The sequence below is a fragment of the Carcharhinus amblyrhynchos genome, chromosome 14, assembly GCF_965287045.1.
Source record: "Carcharhinus amblyrhynchos chromosome 14, sCarAmb.v2.hapA, whole genome shotgun sequence".
Taxonomy (NCBI): domain Eukaryota; kingdom Metazoa; phylum Chordata; class Chondrichthyes; order Carcharhiniformes; family Carcharhinidae; genus Carcharhinus; species Carcharhinus amblyrhynchos.
In genome coordinates, this window is record NC_137337.1 from 73,419,143 (window position 1) to 73,441,623 (window position 22,481).

At 46.4% G+C, this 22,481-nt stretch overlaps 1 protein-coding gene across 5 annotated transcripts in view; it reads left to right on the top strand.

The window, feature by feature from the left end:
* Positions 1–22,481, top strand: part of LOC145352783 (alpha-(1,6)-fucosyltransferase) — a 565,169-nt gene that overhangs the window by 136,134 nt on the left and 406,554 nt on the right. The gene's annotated exons all lie outside the window — the stretch shown is intronic.

The window sequence follows — 22,481 nt, forward strand, 5'->3', positions numbered from 1 at the left end:
TGCAATCTCTCCCAGCTCCCACTCATTGCCAAAGGAACATGATGTCTGATTCGATTGGCCAATCGCTGGGATGTACGGCCAAAATATTTAGTGTCGTGCTAACACTGAAATTCACGCAATGTTATTCAGTTGCATGGCAGGAATTTTGACAGCCGTTCCGCCTGTTCGTAAAAGTTTAGTTTATGTCACGAGTAGGCTTGCGTTAACATTGCAGTGAAGTTACTGTGAAAATCCCCTAGTCGCCACACTCCGGTGCCTGCTCGGGTACACTGAGGTACCATACCTGATGTGACTGCCCGTTGATTGACTGGAGATTATCAGTCAATGGAATTCTTCAATTACATTGCAAACAGCCTTTACGCGTGCCGATGATCTCAACGCAGCACACAGTGGTCTGTGCCGGGCAAACATAGTCAAGACTTGGATGTGGTAATCTTATCCCAGATCAGGTGATGATGATAAAGCATGACAGTAAACCCCTCAAATGGCATTACTGCCTCATAATCTCTCAATTCAGTTTATCAGTGCATCTTCCCAGCACAAACAAACAAGTCATGGAACAAGGTTTATATTGACCAAAAAAAATCAACTTGCTGAAAAAAAAATGCCATCCAGCCTGGAAAATAGAGAATAAGAAAAGACAAAGGCGGCACAGTGGTTAACACTGCTGCCTCACGGTGCCAGGGACCTGGGTTCAATTCTCAGCTTGGGTCACTGTCTGTGTGGAGTTTGCACAGTCTTCCTGTGTCTGCGTGGGTTTCCTCTGGGTGCTCCGGTTTCCTCCCACAGTCCAAAGATGTGCTGATTAGGTGGATTAGCCATGCTAAACTGACCCCAGTGTCAGGGGGATTAACAGGGTTGGGTTATGGGGATAGTGCCTGGGTGGGATTGTGATCAGTACAGATGTGATGGGGCGAAAGGCCTCCTCTGTACTAACATGGATTTTATGATTCGAAGAGCATGTAAGGTGATGCGTGCAATGTCTTGATGCTTTATCAAATCAAATAGAAGAAAGCTGTTGAACTTCACGGTGAGTCCTGTAATGAGTCGAATCGGAAGATCAGATGCTGCTCCTTGAGATTGCATTGGGCTTCACTGGAGCGTGGGAGCAGGCCAAGGACAGTTGTGAACATGGGAGCAAGATGCTAAGTTAAAATGACAAGCGACCGGAAGGTTGGGACCATGCTTGCCGGCTGAGTGAGGGTGTTCCGCAAAGTGATCGCCTGATCCGCATTTTGTTTCCTCCTTGTGTGGAAGAGACCACAAAACATCTCCTGTTAGTTGTGATTCCACGATTAGACAGCAACTTGCTGAACAATGCTGGTTGTGCTAATAGCCACACAATCGTAGATTCCCTACAGAGCCATTCGGCCCATTGAGTCTGCACTGACAACAATCCCACTTCTACCCTATCCCCTCAACCCCTCAAAGGGCTTTGACAAAGGGTCACCTGGACTCGAAACGTCAGCCCTTTTCTCTCCTTACAGATGCTGCCAGACCTGCTGAGATTTTCCAGCGTTTTCTCTTCCGGTTTCAGATTCCAGCATCCGCAGTAATTTGCTTTTATCCAAGCTAAAGGATTACATGTTTCCCAAAAGATAACTTGGAGATTTATTCTTACCCAGTTCAGGTGGTCCGGACTAGTTTCTGTTCACACCTGGAGCTTTCATGGATGCCTGGGGGGAAAAAAGATGTGACTTTTGACATTCTGGGCTCGCAATTCAGTGAAAGAAAGGAAGGTATGGCGTTCTGGTACCCCTCTGTTCGTGTGTTGAACCTAAGGCAATGAAGGGATCTATTAGTTCTGTACATGGTTAAGGGGGATGGGACCCCCACCTGGCAGAGACCCTAGGAGGTGTTTCAAAATGTCCTTTTTGACTGTTGCAAAGAACATCTTTGATCATCAGGCACAGAGCAGAGTTATCACCCCAGTCTCTTCCTTCACACTGTTCAGGCTCCTTGCTGCCTTGACCCTGGAATCAGAAGTCATTACAAGATACCCTTGGTGAGGTTCAGCTTGTCCGTGTTTTGATAATCGTGGTATTTGTACCACTGGGATGTTTACAATAAGAACAGTTCCCATACCGGGTTTCTTTCCAGCATTCTTTCTGGTTGTGTCACAGCTTGGTATGGCTTCGGCTCTGCCCGAGACTGCAAGGAGCTACAAAGGGTCATGAATGTAGCCCAATCCATCACACAAACCATCCACTGACTCTGCCTACACTTCCCGCTGCCTCAGCAAAGGCACCAGGGACCCCACACAGCCTGGACATTCTCTCTCCCATCTTCTTCCGTTAGGAAAAAGATACAAAAGTCTGAGGACACGTACCGACTGACTCAAGAATAGCTTCTTTCCTGCTGCCATCACAGACTTTTGAATGGACTTATCTCGCGCTAAGTTGATCTTTACACCCTAGCTATGACTACATTCTGCACCCTCTCCTTTCCTTCTCTATGAATGGTGTGCTTTGTCTGTATAGCGTGCAAGAAAAAACACTTTTCGCTGTATGTTTGAAATTTGGTAAGAAATCTGACAACACCAGGTTTAAGTCCAACCGATTTATTGGACTTTAACCTGGTGTTGTCAGACTTCTTACTGTGTTTACCCCAGTCCCACACCGGCATCTCCACATCATGTTTGAAATTTGGCATTCTTGTGTTTGTGCTGATGAATGTAAGATGAAAATTTTGATGCGTCTCGTTAGCAGTATTGAAGTTCCCTTCTTGATTGACTGCACAGGCCAAACACGAGCTACATGCTGCTACTCCCAGCTTCCTCCACTCATTGTTCAATCCGTCAGATAACCAGTCACTAGATAACAAAATGCAAAGTTCATCTTTGCCCAAGAGCTCTCTGATCATTATAAAAATATACTGGCACCGGAATGTTTATGCATCAGTTGAAATCATATCTGCAAGGGATGCCAGCACAGCTTCATATCTGCACACATGTTCTCCCCTGCACCCCACTGTTACATTCGCTTTACAGCACAGAAACAGGCCATTCGGCCCAACTGGTCTATGCTAGCATGAATGCTCCTCGTGACAGAGTGCTGTCACAAGTGGCATGGTGGTTAGTACTGAAAACTTGAACCCGTTTAAAAACTGACCCTCATCGACCTTTAGCACGGTAAGTCTGTCTACACTATTTACTTTGCAATTTTTGTGGTAAATGTGTCAAAAGGAAACTGATTTCAGGTCCCCTGTATTTACTATTCTGTGACACACCTTGCTTTTATAACCCTTGTATTTACTTTGATTTATAGATTGCTTAGGGCTTAGACTATTAAAATCTAAGTTTACACATGGGTGGCACAGTGTTTAGCACTGCTGCCTCACAGCGCTAGGGACCCGGGTTTCAATTCCAGTCTAGGGTCACTGTCTGTCTGTGTGGAAGTTTGCGCAGCTCCTTTCCTGCTGCTGTCAGACTTTTGAATGGACTTGCATTACTTTGATCGTTCTGTACACCCTAGCTATGAGTATAACACTACATTCTGCACTTTCTCTTTTCCTTGTCTATGAATGGTATGCTTTGTATAGCGCGCAAGAAACAATACTTTTCACTGTACACTAATACATGTACCAGTAATAAATCAAATCAAATCAAATCTACCCGTGTCTGCGTGGGTTTTCTCTGAGTGCTCCCGTTTCCCCCTCAGTCCAAAGACAGGAGGGTTAGGTTGATTGGCTGTGCTATACTGCCCCTTGCTGTTAGGGGGATTAGCAGGGTAAATACATGGGATTACAGGGATAGGGTCTGGGTGATTGTGCAGGCTCGATGGGCTGAATGGCCTCCTTCTGCACTGTAGGGATTCTATGAAAAAGTGCAGTGTAACCCAGTTGAACAGCAAGCACACCATAGCCTGCATATATCTACGGATCTGTAGAAGATTAACACCAGTTGCTCACATCACAGAAACCCTTGGATCTTTTGTCCTCGGCAGATTTGGGTCTGAAGAGGCAGTCGGAATTTGGATTCTGATTTCCATTGGCAATTATTTCACTCAGCTGCTGCCTGTGAATGGCTTCTGTGACTTTAAAAGTTAATGGATTTCCCAATTGTTTCATCCCCGTCTCGGGAGATGGCAAAATGCCACCAAAACCATTAAGGGTATCGTGCAGCTTTCAAAGCCCAGGAAATAACGGAGGGCTTTAACCGCAGCTCTTATTCCATAACTGAGCTGCTCGAACAATACTGAAAGACAGGCTTGAAGAGCCTGTGTTGGATAGAGGTGGGCAGCGATTAAGGAATTGGCAATGGAGAGGGAGAAAGAAAAAATCTGAGGTAGAACAAGTCAAAAAGAGAACGCCACAGACAGGAGAGAGAGGGAAAATAAACTTTTTTGAGCACCATCTCTCCTTAAGCTGCAGACTGCTTCTCCAAACTCTGTTCGTGTGAGATGATACACAGCACGTTCTCCCTTATGATCAACTTAGAAGGTTAGTTTATTCCATGTTCCATGGGGAGGCAGTGGCGTAGTGCTATTGTCGCTGGGCTAGTAATCCAGAGACCCGAGCAAAGCTCAAGGGACCTGGATTCGAATCCCGCCACGGCACGTGGTGAGATTTGAATTCATAGAATCCCTATATGTGGAAAGAGGCCACTCAGCCCATCGAGTCTGCACTGACAACAATCCTACCCTGGCCCTTTCCTCATAATCCCACATATTTACCCCGCTAAACCCTCTAACCGAGGCATCCCGGGACACTAAGGGGCAATTTAGCATGGCCAATCTATCTAACCAGCACATCTTTGGACGGTGGGAGGAAACCAGAGCACCTGGAGGAAACTCGCGTGGACAAAGGGAGAATGTGCAAACTCCACACAGACAGTGACCCGAGCTGGGAATCGAACCTGGGTCCCTGGTGCTGCGAGGCAGCAGCGCTAACCGCTGTGCTGCCCTAATAAAAATTCAATAAAAGCTCTGGAATTAAAAGTCTAATGATGACCATGAAACCATTGCCATAAAAACCCATCTGGTTCAATAATGTCCTTTAGGGAAGGAAATCTGACCTAACTCCAGATCCCGTAACAATGTGGTTGACTCTTACATGCCCTCTCCGAATGGCCGAGCAAGCTGCTTAGTTCAAGGGGCAATTAGGGCTGGGTAACGAATGCTGGCCTAGCCAGTGACACCCACAAAAGAATTTTAAAAAAGTGTTCAAAACGGGGGATGGAGTTGGGTTGGGAATATTTGCAATGACTGACACATACACACGCACTCATATGCACGTACGCGTGCAGAAGAATGGAGGGAGTTTTAGGACCATAGATAACAACAGTAAAATAATCACGGAAATAAATATTAATTCATGTGATTTCCAGAGTCCCAGTGGTCTTTGTGGTGAAGTTCAAATGAGTTCCTGGTTGGAGACGGGAGCCCAGAAGTGAATGAAAATGCAGCTTTGGAGTGCTTCCATACATAGACTGTTTAGTAGGCAATGATTAGCTGCTTTCAAAATAAGAGGGGAGTTGAGAGATGCCTGCTCGGTCTGGAAACCTGCTGTTCTTTCTGGTTGATGTTACGTCAACAGGCTGATTTGGCAAGCCAGAAAATGTCATCTTCAAACTGTCTTGAGAGGCTGGAAGCATAGTCCGTCAATGAGTTAATTTAGCTTTACAAGCGGTTTCTGTGCTTCTGGCCAAAATCCATTGTTTCCCTTGGGAATGAAATGATGGCTGTTGGCACCACTTCAGGTATAATGAGTTTCATGGGCGGAATTTGACCATCCCACCAACCATGGGAATCGTTGGCTTCGGGTGGGATTTTCCAGTCTTGGGGTGAGCGCGGCTGTAAAATCCCACCCAGTGTCCCTTGTCTTTGCTTGACTGCTTAGCCAATTCATCTGTTTGCCTTCTAACTTTGTGATTTTACTCTGGCCTTACAATGAGGTGTGAGATTCCAATGAGGGTTGGAACTCTGTGTTTTATTCTTATAATATCTGTTGGAAGCTTTCAGAACATGTGGCTAATTTTCAGTCATGTGACCTCTGGCAGCCATATTTTGGTTCAGTAAAAGTCCATTTAAGAAAAGAATGAAGTTTTGGTGTATACAATTTTTGATTTATTTCCATGTCTCACTGAGAGAAACGTGTTATATTTTCAGACAAGTCATGGGAATAAAATGGCTGGAAGAAATAAGATGCAAAACGAAAGGCAAATAAATAAACTGGAGATACAGAAGGAAAAAAAAATGTGCAAGAGAAAATGCACAGGCAAATTAGGGCAAAGGAATGAGAAATACTGCGAGCTTGTCGTGTTACCCTATCCATATTTGACAGATGTGGAGATGCCAGTGTTGGACTGAGGTTGGCACAGTAAGAAGTGTCACAACACCAGGTTAAAGTCCAACAGGTTTATTTGGAATCACGAGCTTTTAGAGCACTGCTCCTTCAGGTAAATGGAGAGGTGGGTTCACAAACATGGCACATATAATGTGGTTTTGCTGGCGTTGGACAGGGTGACTCACTTGAGGAAGGGGCAGTGCTCTGAAAGCTCGTGATTCCACACAAACGTGTTGGACTTTAACCTGGTGTTGTGAGACTTCTTACGGCATAGAAAGACACAGAGCAAGATGATGGTTGGAATGTGAGTCTTTATAGGTAATCGAGCCTTTACAGGTACAGACAGTGTGAGTGGAGAGAGGGATAATCACAGGTGAAAGAGATGTGAATTGTATCAAGCCAGGATAGTTTAATAGGATTTTGCAAACCCAGCTCAAATGGTGTGAGATACATGTAGTGTGACATGAACCCAAGGTCCCGGTTGAGGCCATCCTCGTGTGCGGAACTTGGCTATCAGTTTCTGCTCAGCGATTCTGCATTGTCATGTGTCGTGAAGGCTGCCTTGGAGGATGCTTACCCGAAGATCGGAGGCTGAATGCCCGTGACTGCTGAAGTGTTCCCCGACTGGAAGGGAACACTCCTGCCTGGCGATTGTTGCGTGGTGTCAGAGAGGGTGATTTTCCCTCCTTTGTAACATTTGTAACAAAGAAAGATGAAAATATTGGCAAAGCAGCCGTTTGTTTGGATTGATGAACCGGTGTCTTTGAAGCCAAGACCAATCTGTTTAGCTAATATAACAATGCGAAGATTAGGTAATTTCTCCACGAGGGGCAGATTTCTCAGTCTGCAGGGTGTGCGGTGAATTTGTAAGTATGTTAACCAGTATATTATGCTCCACACAGGCACGCACACACGCACGCACACACACCACACACACACACACACACATATATACACACACACACACATATATATATATATATATATATATATATCTCACACACACACACACACACACACACACACACACACACACACACACACACACACACACACACATACGGTACAAAGGAAATTCCCTCTTTTGATCCATCTGCAAAACGCGGAATCTCTGATCCCAGCAGAGCTTTAAGCTCCTTTATGCAGAAATCAATCCTTTCAGATCTGTCCTGTGCTGTCGTGTTATTCATTTTTAGCTGCTGAAAACCCCCACTGTGACCACTTCTCTCTCATCCCGCTTTACAATGACCTCTAATTGCAAACAGTAGCGTATAGAACAGCAGAAATCTATAAATGCCAGACTTCTGCTGTGCAGAACATGATGGTTGAGGCAAACTTGACATACCTGGAATGTTAATAGTCTTTTTTTTGTATTCACTCATGGGACACGGGCATCACTGGCTGGCCAGCATTTATTGCCCGTCCCTAGTTGCCCGAGGGTAGTTGAGGGTCAACCACATTGCTGTGTGGGGGTGGGGGTAGTGGGCAGCATGGTAACACAGTGGCTGGCACTGCTGCTTCACAACACCAGGGACCTGGGTTTGATTCCCGGCTTGTCCATGCGGAGTCTGCATGTTCTCCCCGTGTCTGCGTGGGTTTCCTCCGCGTGCTCCGGTTTCCTTCCCCCAGTCTGAAAAATGTGCTGGTTAGGTGTAAAGGCCATGCTAAATTCTTCCTCAGTGTACCCGAACAGGTGCCAGAGTGTGGCGACTAGGGGAGTTTCACAGTAACTTCATTGCAATGTCAATGTAGGCCTAGCTGTGACTAATAAATAAATTAACTTTGGAGTCACATGTAGGCTAGACCAGATGAGAATGGCAGATTTCCTTCCTTAAAGGACATTTAGTGAACTAGTTGGGTATACACGGCAATCATTAGATTTTTAATTCCAGATTTGTAGTGAATTCAAATTTCACAATTAGATGTGATGAGACTCGAATCTGGGGTGCCAGAGCATTACCCCAGGTGCATTGACCCCCAACAGGCACTGGAGTGTGGCGACTAGGGGAGTTTTGCAGTAACTTCTTGCTGTGTTAATGGGACTAATAAATAAATAATCTTTTTACTTTAGATTCATAGTCCAGCGATTGTGCCTCTCTGAAGGAACCTTTTGCTTCTTTGGTGACTTATCCATCCCCAAGGCACACCCAATGTATCTACAATAAGGATAACCATTCCCACCTCACCCCACAACCTCTTCGCTCACCCCCCCCTTCCCCCATCCCCACCTCAATGGAATCTGTAACCCTCCAAAGTAGCTGGCAGATGCCATGCCAACACTTGGGCGATGGCTTTGATGGAAGTCCGAGACGGGGGAAGCCCTGTCCCTCTGGGCTGCAGATCTGGGAATGTCTTAAGTTGAGTGGAAGCACAGCTTTAACTTCTGAATGTCAGCGTGCGAGGAAAAGTGGTGCCCCCATCGAAAGTCAAATCCAGGTTATAATAAAATCTGTTGAAACCTTTGTATTTAGAAGCACGTTAACATAGACACTAGAAGCAGGAGTTGACCATTCAGCCCTTCGAGCCTGCTCCGTCATTTGTTTTGATCATCAAATTCAAAATCCGATTCCCGCCTTCCCCCCCCATATCCCTCAATCCTGCAACCCCAAGAGCTGTATCTAATTTCTTCTTGAAATCACATGTTTTGGCCTCAACTACATACGGTGGGAGTGAATTCCACACACTCGCCACTGTCCTCACCTCAGTCCTGAAAGGTTTCCCCCTTATCCTCAAACTATGGTTCCTTTTGATTTGATCTGTGCCACTGGCGGCACAGTGGTTAGCACTGCTGCCTCACAGTGCCAGAGACTTGGCTTTGAATCCTGGCTTGGTTCACTGTCTGTGTGTAGTTTGCACATTTTCCCTGTGTCTGCGTGCGTTTCCTCCCACAGTCCAAAGATGTGCGGGTTTGGTGGATTGGCCATGCTAAATTGCCCTTGGTGTGAGGGGGGGCTAGCTGGAGTAAATGCATGGGGTTATGGGGATAGGGCCTGGGTGGAATTGTGTTCAGTGCAGACTCGATGGGCCGAATGGCCTCCTTCTGCACTGTAGGATTCTATGATTATTGTCACATTTATTGATCTACAGTGAAAAGTATTGTTTCTTGTGTGCTTATACAGACAAAGCATACCATTTATAGAGAAGGAAATGAGAGAGTGCAGAATGTCGTGTTACAGTCATAGCTAGGGTGTAGTGAAAGATCAACTTAATGTGAGGGTAGGTCCATTCAAAAGTCTGATGACAGCAGGGAAGAAACTGTTCTTGAGTTCGTTGTCACATGACCTCACACTTTTGTACCTCTTTCCTGATGGAAGAAGGCGAAAGAGAGTGTGTTTGGTGTGCATGGGGGTCCTTGATTATGCTGACTGCTTTTCTGAGGCAGTGGGAAGTGTGGAATGAGCCAGTGGATGGGGGGCTGGTTTGTGTGATGGACTAGACTTCAAACACAACCCTTGGTAGTTTCTTGCGGTCTTGGGCAAAGCAGGAGCCTTACCAAGCTGTGATACAACCGGAAAGTATGCTTTCAATGGTGCATCTGTAGAAGTTGGTGAGAGCTGTATTGGACATGCCAAATTTCCATTGCCTTCGGAGAAAGTAGAAGTGTTGGTGGGTTATTATATAAAACCCAAATGTTTCCTGTCCCAATGCAAAAGTCCTCCCTCCCTCTCTGGGCCATCAGTCATTTGTTCTTGTGTTTTGCTCCATGCTTGTTACAAGCTCTGATGTGGAGACGCTGATGTGGGACTGGGGTGGGCACAGTGAGAAGTCTCACAACACCAGGTTAAAGGTCAACAGATTTATTTGGCAGCCCACGCTTTTGGAGTCTCAGGCTCTTTGTTACAACCTCTCCCAGCTCCCGCTGGTTACCAAAGGGACATGAAGTCTGATTCGATCAGCCAGTCACTGGGATGTATGACCAGAATATCTGGTATCAAGCTGACACTCAAATTCACACACGATGTTACTCAATTGTATGGCAGGAACTTTAAGAACATAAGAAATAGGAGCAGGAGTAGGCCATCTAGCCCCTCGAGCCTGCCCCGCCATTCAATAAGTTCATGGCTGATCTGTCGTGTCTCAGTTCCACATTCCCGCCCTCTCCCCATAACCCTTAATCCCCTTGCCTATCAAAAACCTATCCACCCGCGTCTTAAATATATTCAGCGAGGCAGCCTCCACCACTTCAACGGACAGAGAATTCCAGAGATTCACCACCCTTTGAGTGAAGAAGTTCCTCCTCAACTCTGTTCTAAACCGCCCGCCCTTTATCTTGAGGCTGTGCCCTCTAGTCCTACTGTCCTTTCTGAGCGGGAAGAGCCTCTCCACCTCTATCCTATCCATCCCATTCATCATCTTATATGTCTCAATGAGATCTCCCCTCATTCTTCTAAGCTCTAACGAGTACAAGCCTAGTTTATTCAGCCTCTCCTCATAGTTCAACCCCCTCAACTTTGACAACCTCTCCATCTGTTCGCAAGAGTTTAGTTCAGATTATTTATTACTGTCACAAAGTAGGCTGACATCAACACTGCAATGAAGTTGCTGTGAAAATCCCCTAATTGCCAGACTCCGCCGCCTGGTTGGGTATACTCGGGAGAGTTTAGCACGGCCAGTGGAATAACCTGGGCTTTGTTCACAACCCTTTGTAGTTCCTTGCAGTCTTAGGAAGAGCAGGAGCTATACCAAGCTGTGATACAGCCAGAGAGAATGCTTTCTATCGTGCATCTATATATGATGTAGCGACAGTAAGAAGTCTGACAATACCAGGTTTAAGTCCAACCGATTGTAAACTCACAAGCTTTTGAGTTTTCCCCTCTTCGTCAGATGCGCGGAGAGTACTGGCCTGACGAAGAGGGAAACCGCGAAAGCTTGTGAGTTCACTATCAAATAAATTGGTTGGACTTAAACATGGTGTTGTCAGACTTCTTACCGTGTTTACCCCAGTCCAACGCCAGCGTCTCCACATTAAGATGTAGCGGACATGCCAAATTTCCATAGTCTTCTGAGAAGGTGGAGACGTAGGTGGGCTTTCTTAACTTCAGTCTCCGGTAACATTCTTTCTGAATCCACCCTGTATAATAACCCTGTTAGAATTTTAGAAGTTTGAGTATTTGTTGTGGAGCGTTGGTGAAAATAAACAGAGCACAGCTATAATCATGTATCAGACACGTGCAACATGTTTTGCCTCCGGACGTAAATTTTGTGCCATTAAGTGGGACCCTCTCTGAAATGATGATCCATTTTCAGCCGTGCACTATTACCCAGCTGATGGAGGCTGCTTTGTGAAAGGGGACTTAATTCTGAATGCCCTCACTCTGCGTGCTAATTACAAATCAGTCACCATTGCTGATGCATTTATGATGGCGAAATTAATCGTTCCTTTTGAGTTAGGGAGCCATTTGATTCTGAACATCAGCTCGAGAGCAGTTTACCGAGAAACCTTTCGCTGGTGCTGCAGGAATTTGAAAAGGGTGGGAACGCCTTTTGTCCTTAAACCTTGAATCTTTGCTTTGATTTCATCCCACACTGGGAGCCTTGGGCTTGTGTTGCGTGTGTGTTTTTCTTCTCTCCCTCACACTCGGGTTAGAGGCGTAGTGCAGGAACGCTTTACCTCTTTCTCAAAACAGCAAAGGATGTCAGTTCGAGTCCCTTTATCAAACGAGAAAAATCTTGTTATGTCCTTGTGTCTACTCAACAAGAATGGTTTACATGAAGACGAGAGATATCAAGGGGGGGGGCAGAAGAGACACAGTGCAAAGAGTGACAGGACACAGAATAAAGTAAGATCTGAGAAGAGTGGGTGGATAAAAGAGACATTCGGAGGAATATCATGGGAACTCGTATATAAAAGAGGGATGCACATGTGTGCATAACAAAACACTCGATTGTGAGAGTGCAAGTCTTATCATTTCTGCATTATCCATCTATGTTCCTCTTTATCTTTTATAGTTTGCCCCTGAATCCCTGTCACGGTGTGGTGGCACAGTGCCTCGCAGTACAACAGACCCGGGTTCGATTCCCGGCTTGGGTTACTGTCTGTGTGCAGACTGCACGTTCTCCCCGTGTCTGGGTGGGTTTCCTCTGGGTGATCCAGTTTCCACCATTACTCCAGAAAAGTTTAGTTTAAAGTTTTATTAAAAGTTTATTTATTCATGTCACAAATAGGTTCTCATTAATGTTGTAATAGTGTTACTCTGAAAATCCCCTAGTCGCCACACTGGCGCCTGTTTGGGTACACTGAGGGAGAGCTTAGCATGGCCAGTGCACCTAACCAGCATGTCTTTCAGACTGTGGGAGGAAACCGGAGCACCCGGAGGAAACTCATGCCTACCTACCTCACACTAAGTTAATCTTTCTCTACACCCTAGCTATGTCTGTAACGCTACATTCTGCACTCACTCCTTTCCTTCTCTATGAATGGTATGCTTTGTGTAGTGCGCAAGAAACAATACTTTTCACTGCATACCAATACATGTGACAATAATCATAGAATCATAGAGTTTTACAGTGCAGGAGGAGGCCATTTGGCCCATCGAGCCTGCACCGGCTGCAGTCCCACTCAGGCCCTATCCTCAAAACCCCATGTATTTATCTTACCTAGCCCCCTCTTATGCAAAGGGGCCATTTAACACGGCCAATCCACCTAATCCGCACATCTTTGGACTGTGGGATGAAACCGGAGCACCCGGAGGAAACCCCCGCAGGCACGAGGAGAATGTGCAGACTCTGCACAGACAGTGACCCAAGCCGGGAATTGAACCTGGGTCCCTGCCGCTGTGAGGCAGCAGTGCTAACCACTGTGCCACTGTAGCAGGATAGGGAGATTAGTGAGGTAAACGCTTGGGATGTGGTGGGCCTGAGTAAGATGTTTTGGGGAGTCAGTGCAAGCTCGATGGGCTGAATGGCCTCCCTCTGCACTGCAGGGATTCTATGAGTCTGTTCTCTTTCGGGAGATAGACAGATGTTTGATCAGTAAGGGAATCGAAGGTTATGGAGGGGGTAAAGCAGGGAAGTGGAGATAAGGATTATATCATACCAGTCATGATGTCATTGAACGGCAGACTCAATGGGCCGAATGGCCTATTTCTGTGTCTTGTGGTCTTAAAGTCAAAACTGGCTCCACTGAGTTAATGATTCATGAGAGATGTTCATACTTTGCTTGGGAACCCAAATAAAACCAGAACGAGAGTAATTTCACTCTGTTTCGAAAGTCGAAAATAAAATACCTGAATATGCAAATAAAAGATAATGAAAGCCATCACTCTGATCAGTGCCGTGGAACTCGGGTGCAGTGACATTGAGAGTCATTTACATTTATCATTATCTTTACTACATTTCTCTGCTTTTCTTTCTTGAGATGCGTCACTTTGACACAAGCCAACACTAGCTACACACAACTGCTGGAGTGATCGCCCTGTCACTTCCGTATTATCCAGCTACCTTCCTCTTTATCTTTTATAATCTTTTCTCTGCAGTTTCATCATCTGCCTGACTGTCACCACATGTCCTGTATGTTGCTCTCCTGGGCACGTGTATTTGCCCCGTGTGGTAACATTAGTAAATTCCCATTTTCTCTCACTGTCAACCTCACATTGACAGTGACATGACTCACTCTAGGATTGGCACTGTGTGTGTGTGTGTGTGTGTGTGTGTGTGTGTGTGTGTGTGTGTGTGTGTGTGTGTGTCACGCAGTTTCGTGTGTGCGTGGGCACATCACGCAGTTTCGAGTGTGTGTGCGTGGGCACATCACGCAGTTTCGAGTGTGCGCGCGCCCGCGTCACGCAGTTTCGAGTGTTTGTCATTCATAACATTTGAACTAAAACAAGAACAGCTTCTTCCCTGATGCCATCAGACTTTTGAATCGACTTAGCTTGCACTAATTTGTTCTTTCTCTACACCCCAGCTATGACTGTAACACTACATTCTGCACTCCCTCCTTTCCTTCTCTATGAATGGTATGTTTTGTCTGGATAGCGCGCAAGAAAATACTTTTCACTGTATACACATGTGACAATAATAAATCAAATCAAAACACACTCAAGTCTCTCTCAAGTGAGACTTTTCTAATTCCGAGCAGGGAGTGTTACTACTGAGCTACAACTTAGTTTAAAAAGAAGGAAAATGTCCGCTACTAAGTGCACCAAACAACCGTGGTGGTGTGTTGGTGTGTAATTACTGCACACCGTTCTTTTTACTTTATAGCTCTGCACCGTAGGTTGACTTGGGAACAATGCAGTAAACTTGCAGAGTGGCTGCATGTTGTGAAACTGATCTAAACTCGGCATGTTGACTACTTAGAAAGCAAGGTTGGAGCGTGAAATACTGAGCCACAATTTCTTCAGCCTGACTATCAGCACCAGTCCCCTCAGTCAGACCACCACCTGGGCTCAGGCTCCACTCTCTACCTGCCAAGGATGTTGCCTCTTATCCTGAGCTGAGTGGGATGCCCATCTCCAGGCCTGGCATCTTCCAGGCTGATGACCTCTTGTGAGTGGGCACAGACACTGTTGGATTGACTCCAGCGTTCGGGCTTTCAGTTAAGAATCTCCTTTGTCTTTGGCAGGGTAACCCACCCTGAGAAAGTTAGCCCCATTGCTGCCACCTGTTTGCGTCAAATTTTCCGTTAAGATTTGACCAGATAAACGAGGTGGTATTTTGTTTTTAAGTTTGACTCGGGTCTCTTTCGGCAGAACTTCAAAGCTGCAGATAAAGAACACGCAAGTCTGTCTTCCTTCCCAACAGTAAGAAGTCTGACAACACCGGGTTAAAGTCCAACAGGTTTATTTGATAGTAAACCCACAAGCTTTCAGAAACACTGTTCCTTCGTCAGGTGTGTGAAAGGTTCCACAATTCTGACAAACCTTCCACACACCTGACAAACAGTGTTTCCGAAAACTTGTGGGTTTACTATCAAATAAACCTGTTGGACTTTAACCTGGTGTTGTCAGACTTCTTACTGTGTTTACCCCAGTCCAACGCCGACATCTCCACATCAGTCCTTCCCAGCATGCGTTGCCGGAACCGCCACCTCTGCCTCATCTGTCCTACTCCGTTGTGGAGACATCAACTGGATTCTCATTGCAGGGAGGGTACCAGAAGGTTCTGTTTGCAAACATTTGAATTATAGCATTTAGAATATTAGGAGTTTGGAAATACGTTATTGCCCAAACAGCCTGTGACTTTAACAGCCAAAGGACATTGCCACATTTTTTTTTCAAACATGCAGCATTGGATTTAGACCTTCCTCATTCCTAATCAAACATGAGGCAGACAAAGCACTCCCTTGTCCCTGTTTCCATGGCTTGTTTCTGATTAGGAATGGGCATTTAACCTGTCCCCAGAGGCACCTTAAATCGGGTACTTGGTTACCACTCAACATACTACTTGATTTATTAGCGCCACATGTATTAATATTCAGAGAAAAGTATTGTTTCTTGCACGCTATACAGACAAAGCATACCGTTCTTAGAGAAGGAAAGGAGAGAGTGCAGAATGTAGTGTTAGAGTCATAGCTAGGATCTAGAGAAAGATCAGCTTAATATATGATAGGTCCATTCAAAAGCCTGATGGCAGCAGGGAAGAAGCTGTTCTTTGCTTGCCATTTCTAAACCTGTCATAATCTTGCACACCTCAATCAAATCTCTCCTCCAAAGGACAAAGAGCAAAGCAAATCGCAGCACAGGAACAGGCCCTTCAGCCCTCCAACCATGCTGCCCGACTGAACTAAAACCCCCTACCTTGCCATTCCCATCCTGTTCACGTATTTGCCCCTTAAAACTCAGTATTTTATCAGCTGCCACTACCTGCCCCTGGCAGCGAGTTCCAGGCACCCACCACCCTCTGTGTAAAAAAAAAAAATTTGACTTGTACATCTCTTTAAACCTTGCCCCTCGCACCTTAAGCCTATGCCTCCTAATTGACTCTTCCACCCTGGGAAAATAACTTCAGACTATCCGCTCTGACCACGCCCCTTGTAATCTCGTAGGCTTCTATCCGGTCACCCCTCAACTCCCGTCAACCCAGTGAGAACAAACCAAGTTCCTCCAATCTCTCCTTGTAGCTAATTGCAATATTCGTGGTGAAGTATTTTCTCTAATTTTTGTGTCCCGTTTCCTTGCAAAGGAACAGCTTTTTCCTTGCTGCCATATCTAAACCTGTTGTAATCTTGTATGCCTCTGTCAAATCTTTCCTCCATCCCCTTTGCCTAAGGTGGACGACTGCTAGTTCTCCAGCCCTACGTTGGAGCTAAATTCCCCAGAAACGTTTTAGAGAGGGGACAACCAGGGAGCTACAGAGCAGTGAGCGCAATATTCGTTTCCGACAGTTGCCCGCGCTTATAAATGGAGCACTGCGTAATTCGAACACCTTGAAATCTCTTCGGAATGACGGAGGTTGAGGGGTGACCTGATAGAAGTCTACAAGATTCTGAGGGGCCTGGACAGAGCGGATAGTCAGAAGCTTTTTCCCAGGGCGGAGGAGTTGATTACCAGGGAACACCTTGAAATCTCGCAGCTGATCAGTGCAAACCGGCAGAGATTTATTAGTAAAGGTTCAGCCAAGCCCGATAAGTCTGAATGAATTTTTCAAAGAGGTCACTGAAGTGGTGAGATAGGGCTGCTGTGATTTATATGGACTTCCCGAAGGCGTTTAATGTAGTCTCTCGTGGGTAGCTGGAGTCGTGAAGCTCGTGGAACCAAAGGCAGACTGTAATAATGATGATTAGACTATAATATTGATTCATGAAGCACTCAGGAACGTCTTTCAAGGTGCGATAGGGTGCTAAAAAGGCAAGTGATTTCTGTACTAAGAGGAGTGTGTAATGCCAGCCCTCTTCAAACTTGATTTCACTCGTTTATGCAGGTTGGGTATCCTTTATCTAAAACACTTGGGCCTGATTGCCTTTCGGAAATGCATTGCAGATCATTTCGAGTCATGGAATCCCTATGAAAAGAGGCCATCCGGCCCATCCAGCCTGTACTGACAACAGTCCCACCCAGGCCCTATCCCTGTAACCCTACATATTTACCCTGCTAATCCTCCTGACACTAAGAAGCAATTTAGCACGTCCAGTCTGCCTAATCTGCACATCTTTGGACAATAAGGGCAATTTAGCATAGCCAATCCACTTAACCTACACATCTTTGGACACTAAGGGGCAATTTAGCATGGCCAATCCACCTAACTACATCTTTGGACACTAAGGGGCAATTTAACATAGCCAATCCATCTAACCTACCCATCTTTGGACACTAATGGGCACTTTAACATGGCCAATCCACCTATCCTACACATCTTTAAACACTAAGGGCAACTTAGCATGGACAATCTACCTAACCTACCCATCTTCGGACGCAAAGGGGTAATTTGGCATGGCCAATCCACTAAACCTATGCACCAAGGAGCAATTTAGCATGGCCAATCCACTTAACCTACTCAATGTTTGGGAGGAAACTGGAGCACCCAGAGAAAGCCCATGCAGACCCGGGCAAAATGTGCCAACTCCACACAGATAGTCACCCCAAGGCCATAATTGAACCTGGGTCCCTGGTGCTGTGAGGCAGCAACGCTAACAAATCTGCCACTGTGCCGCCCCTACCAATGTGCCAACAGGCTGCCCATATATAATCTTAGCTTAAGCCTTGGGTAATCCATAAATCTAAAGTAAATAAATAACAGGCTGGAAAAACAGGGTGTATCACAGGATAGTAAGTACAGGGGATTTGAAATAAGTTTCCTTTTGGTGTGTTTACCACTAAAATCGCAAGGTAAACAGTGCAGCAACAATTAGACTTCCTGTGCGAAGCATCAATGAGGCTGAGTTTAGAATATGTTGATTTGTTAGATTTGTGCATAATGGCCTGTTTTATTAGTTTAGATCAGTCCTTGTTTGCACTGAACTCAGCACTGTCCCCTCCTCTGATATCACAGCGCCTCGTTAAAATGTCTACACTTCAAAATAAAAAGCAGAGGGGAGTGAAGATCTATGTTTCAGCACCGCCTCTGAACTTTACCTGTCAGAATGTGAAACATTGTGATTACTTGTTTGAAGCAAGTAAAGTTTACTTATTTATTTATTAGTGTCACAAGTCGACTTCCATTAACGCCGCAATGAAGTTACTGTGAAAATGCCCCCAGTTGCCATACTCCAATGCCTGTTTGGGTACACTGAGGGAGAATTTAGCATGGCCAATGCACCTAACCAGTATGTCTTTCGGACTGAGAGGAAACCCACGCAGACATGGGGAGAACGTGCAGACTCTGCACAGTGACCCAAGCTGGCCAATTAACATGGCCAATCAACCTAACCTGCACATCTTTGGACTGTGGGAGGAAACCGGAGCACCCGGAGGAAACCCACACAGACATGAGGAGAATGTGCACTCACAGTGATCCAAGGCCGGAATCGAACCCGGACCCCTGGCGCTTTGAGGCAGCAGTGCTAACCACTGTGCCCCTGTGTCTTCCAACTGTCTGGATTCTGGGTTGGGTGCCCTGGTATTTCACTGGCACCAGGGACCCAGGTTCAAATCCGGCCTTAGGTGACTGTCTATGTGGAGTCTGCACCTTCTCGCCGTGTCTGCATGGGTTTCCTCTGTCGCTCCAGTTTCCTCCCATGGTCCAAAGATGCACAGGATAGAAACATAAAAACCCCACAGTGCAAAAGGAGGCCATTCGACCCATCGAGTCTGCACCAACCACAATCTCACCAAGCCCCTATCCCCACAGCCCCGTTTATTTACCCTACCTTGTCCCCTTAAGGGGCAATTTAGCATCGCCAATCAACCTAACCTGCGCATCTTTGGACTGTGGGAGGAAACCGGAGCACCCGGAGGAAACCCACACAGACACGAGGAGAATGTGCGCACGCAGTGATCCAAGGCCGGAATTGAACTTGGGTCCCTGGCGCTGTGAGGCAGCAATGCCAGCCTCTGTGCCGTTCTTGATAGGGGGATCAGCGGGTAAATGCTTGGGGCTACTGGAAATGGGGGTGACCCTGAGTAAGATGCTTGGGGGAGTCAGTGGAGACTGGGTGGACTGAATGGCCTCTGCAGGAATTCTGATTCTGTTCCGTCTCTGGAGAGAATGAGCACTCTTGTGTTTGTGTCTTTCTGCTCCTACATTAAGTACGAATTCATGTTGCAGTTCAACTGTTTAAAAGGGAATGAGGCTGACAAATGAAATTGGTTGGAGATTGCACCTAACAATTTTGTTATCAAAGGCAACTCTGCAATTTGAAAGATCACACTGTTTCCATGCGACAATTGGAGGCACAATTTGAAGACTTAGAAGTGCTCAGGCGAATTGGAGTTCACCTTTCCACTCGTATCTCTACGGTTGTGGGGCGGTAATTGGATTTCCCCTTCAGAGGCTGGCACTGGCCAGGTATTTCCAACAAAGAAACAAAGGCCTGGTTCGGAGCCAACGTCTCCAGGAAGCTGGGGCTGTGAGCTTTCCACTTTCTCACGTGGGGCTGGCCAGATGTTAGTGCTTGAACAAATCCTGCCTGAATCCACGTCCGCGAGCAACCTTCTCCATTCGGAGGAGGTGTGAATCCCGTTTTTAAAACACCGAAAGGTGAGCAGATTGTGCCGCGCCCATTTCTGGAAGACACAAAGGCTGTGTATTCTTGCCAGGGGGGCAGAGTAGATGGGGAGAAATTGTTTCCGATTTGTAAAAGCATCAAGAACGCGGAGGCACAGATTTGAGATGACTTTGGAAAAGAGTGTTGTGAGGAAAAAGCTGCTTCACACAGCGAGTGGTTGGGGGTCTGGAACGCACTGCCTGGGAGTGTGGTGGAGGCAGGTTCAATTGAGACATTCAAGACAGCGTTGGATAATTAATGTGCAGGGGTATGGGGAAACAGCAAGGGAGTGACACTAAACCATGATGCCAGTTTAGGGAGCAGGTGTAGATGCGATGGGCCAAATGGTCTCCTCCTGCACTGTAACAATTTTGTGAATAGATGTAACATTAACAGCCTCCCAGCGAAAACTCAACAGAATCCCTGCAGCGCAGAAGGAGGACATTCGGCCCATCGAGTCTGCCCACCCAGGCCCCGTCCCCATAACCCCATGCATTTACCCTAGCTCATCCCCCCCCGACGCTAAGGCGCAATTTGGCATGGCCAATCCACCTAACCCGCACGTCATTGGACTGAGAGGGGAAACCGGAAAACTCGGAGGAAACTCACGCAGGCGTGGGGAGAACGTACAGGCAGTGACTCCGAGCCAAAAATCGATCCCTGATCCCTAGTGCTGTGATGATGTGGAGATGCTGGCGTTGGACTGGGGTAAACACAGTAAGAAGTCTCACAAACACCAGGTTTAAGTCCCACCAGTTTATATGATAGTGATTCCACCAGCTTTTGGAAACGGTGTTCCTTTGTCAGGTGCGCTGTGAGGCAGCAGTGCTAACCACTGCGCCACCGTGCCACCCCAATTGACACTGGGTTCCCTGGGCGAGACCCCCTGTTGCGCAGATTAAACGCTGGCTGGTGCCTCCGATACAGCAGATGGGACTCTGATTTAAAACAGAGGCAGATTCTGCCCGTGTGCTTCTGAAAAGTGGGCACGGTTACCTTTGCCTCCCTGTGAGATCCTCGAAGCACGTGCCAACTCTGGGTAAAAGCCCTACGTGCCAAAGCGTTTCCTGAACAGCTCTGCCTGCTGCGAGTCCTCTATCCACCTTTGGCCAAGGTCTCCGACCAACATCCTTCTGCCGGATGCGGAACGACACGATAAATGGGAAATTTGCACGTATTAAAACTGGTGCCAATTTGACCAGCATCGGAATTTTTAAACGACGATTTTTTTTTTTCAGTCAGTGGACAGAATGTTAAACGGGAAATTAGAATGCCTGCCAACCTCTCGAAGGCTAATCTGGAAGTAACCTTCTGTGGAAATATGTATCTTCTGTTCTGACAAGCCTCGAGGGAGAAGGAACGTTTGTGCATCGGAGAGTGTATTGATTTGCTTTAATCAACTTTCGACTAGATATCTCCAGCAGAACACGCTGCTGTTTACATCCGTTGAAATAACTGCTGCCTACTTGTATGTTAACCTTTTGCGGTTCAGGTGTGAGCAGCACAGTCACTTGTGTCCACACTGGAGTAATGATTTGAACTGGCTTGAGTCCAGATATTGATTCCCACTTGAATTTGAAAGCTGCAGCCAGATCTGTGCTTCTGCAACAACTGTGTTTCCTTTGCCGTCACTTTAACTTACCCAATGGATGATTAAAAGGGATATTCAGACTTCTGTTTCCTTCTGGTGACCGGTGCAATGCAGAGTTGGATGTGGGCCAGTTTTTCCAGATGCACCATGGAAAGCAGCACGGTTGTATCACAGCTTGGTCTGGGCTCCTGCTCTGCCCAAGACAGCAAGAAACTACAAAAGGTCATAAATGCAGCCCAATCCATCACGCAAACCAGCCTCCCATCCATTGACGCTGTCTACACTTCCCGCTGCCTTGGGAAAAGCACCCAGCGCACTGAAGGACACCACGCACCCCAGACATCCTCTCTTCCACCTTCTTCCTTCGGGGAAAAAGGTACTACAAAAGTCTGAGGCCATACACCAACCGACCCAAGATCAGCTTCTTCCCTGCTGCTGTCAGACTTTTGAATGGACCTACCTTATATTAAGCTGATCTTTCTCTGCATCCTAGCTATGACTGTAACACTACAGTCTGCACCCTCTCCTTTCCTTCTGCCCTATGGGGTGGCACAGTGGTTAGCACTGCTGCCTCACAGCGCCAGGGGCCCGGGTTCGATTCCCGTCTTGGGTCGCTGTCTGTGTGGAGCTTGTACATTCCCCCGTGTCTGCATGGGTTTCCTCCGGATGCTCCGGTTTCCTCCCACAGTTCAAAGATGGGTTAGGTTTATTAGCCATGATCTTTCTCGACATCCTATTTATGACTGTAACACTATATTCTGCACCTTCTCCTTTCCTTCTCCCCTATGTACTCTACGAATGATATGCTTTGTCTGTATAGCATGCAAGAAACAATACTTTTCACTCTATCCCAACACGTGTGACAACAAATCACAAATTTATTTAGCTGTTCTTAAGCCCTTTATTTCATGAGATGAATGGAGCTGTCAATGCTCACTTTATTGTTCCTGCCTCATATTTTGACATGTCTCCCTGTACACCCAGTGGTTGAACTCATCTGAACGTAACTCTGATTGACTTCGC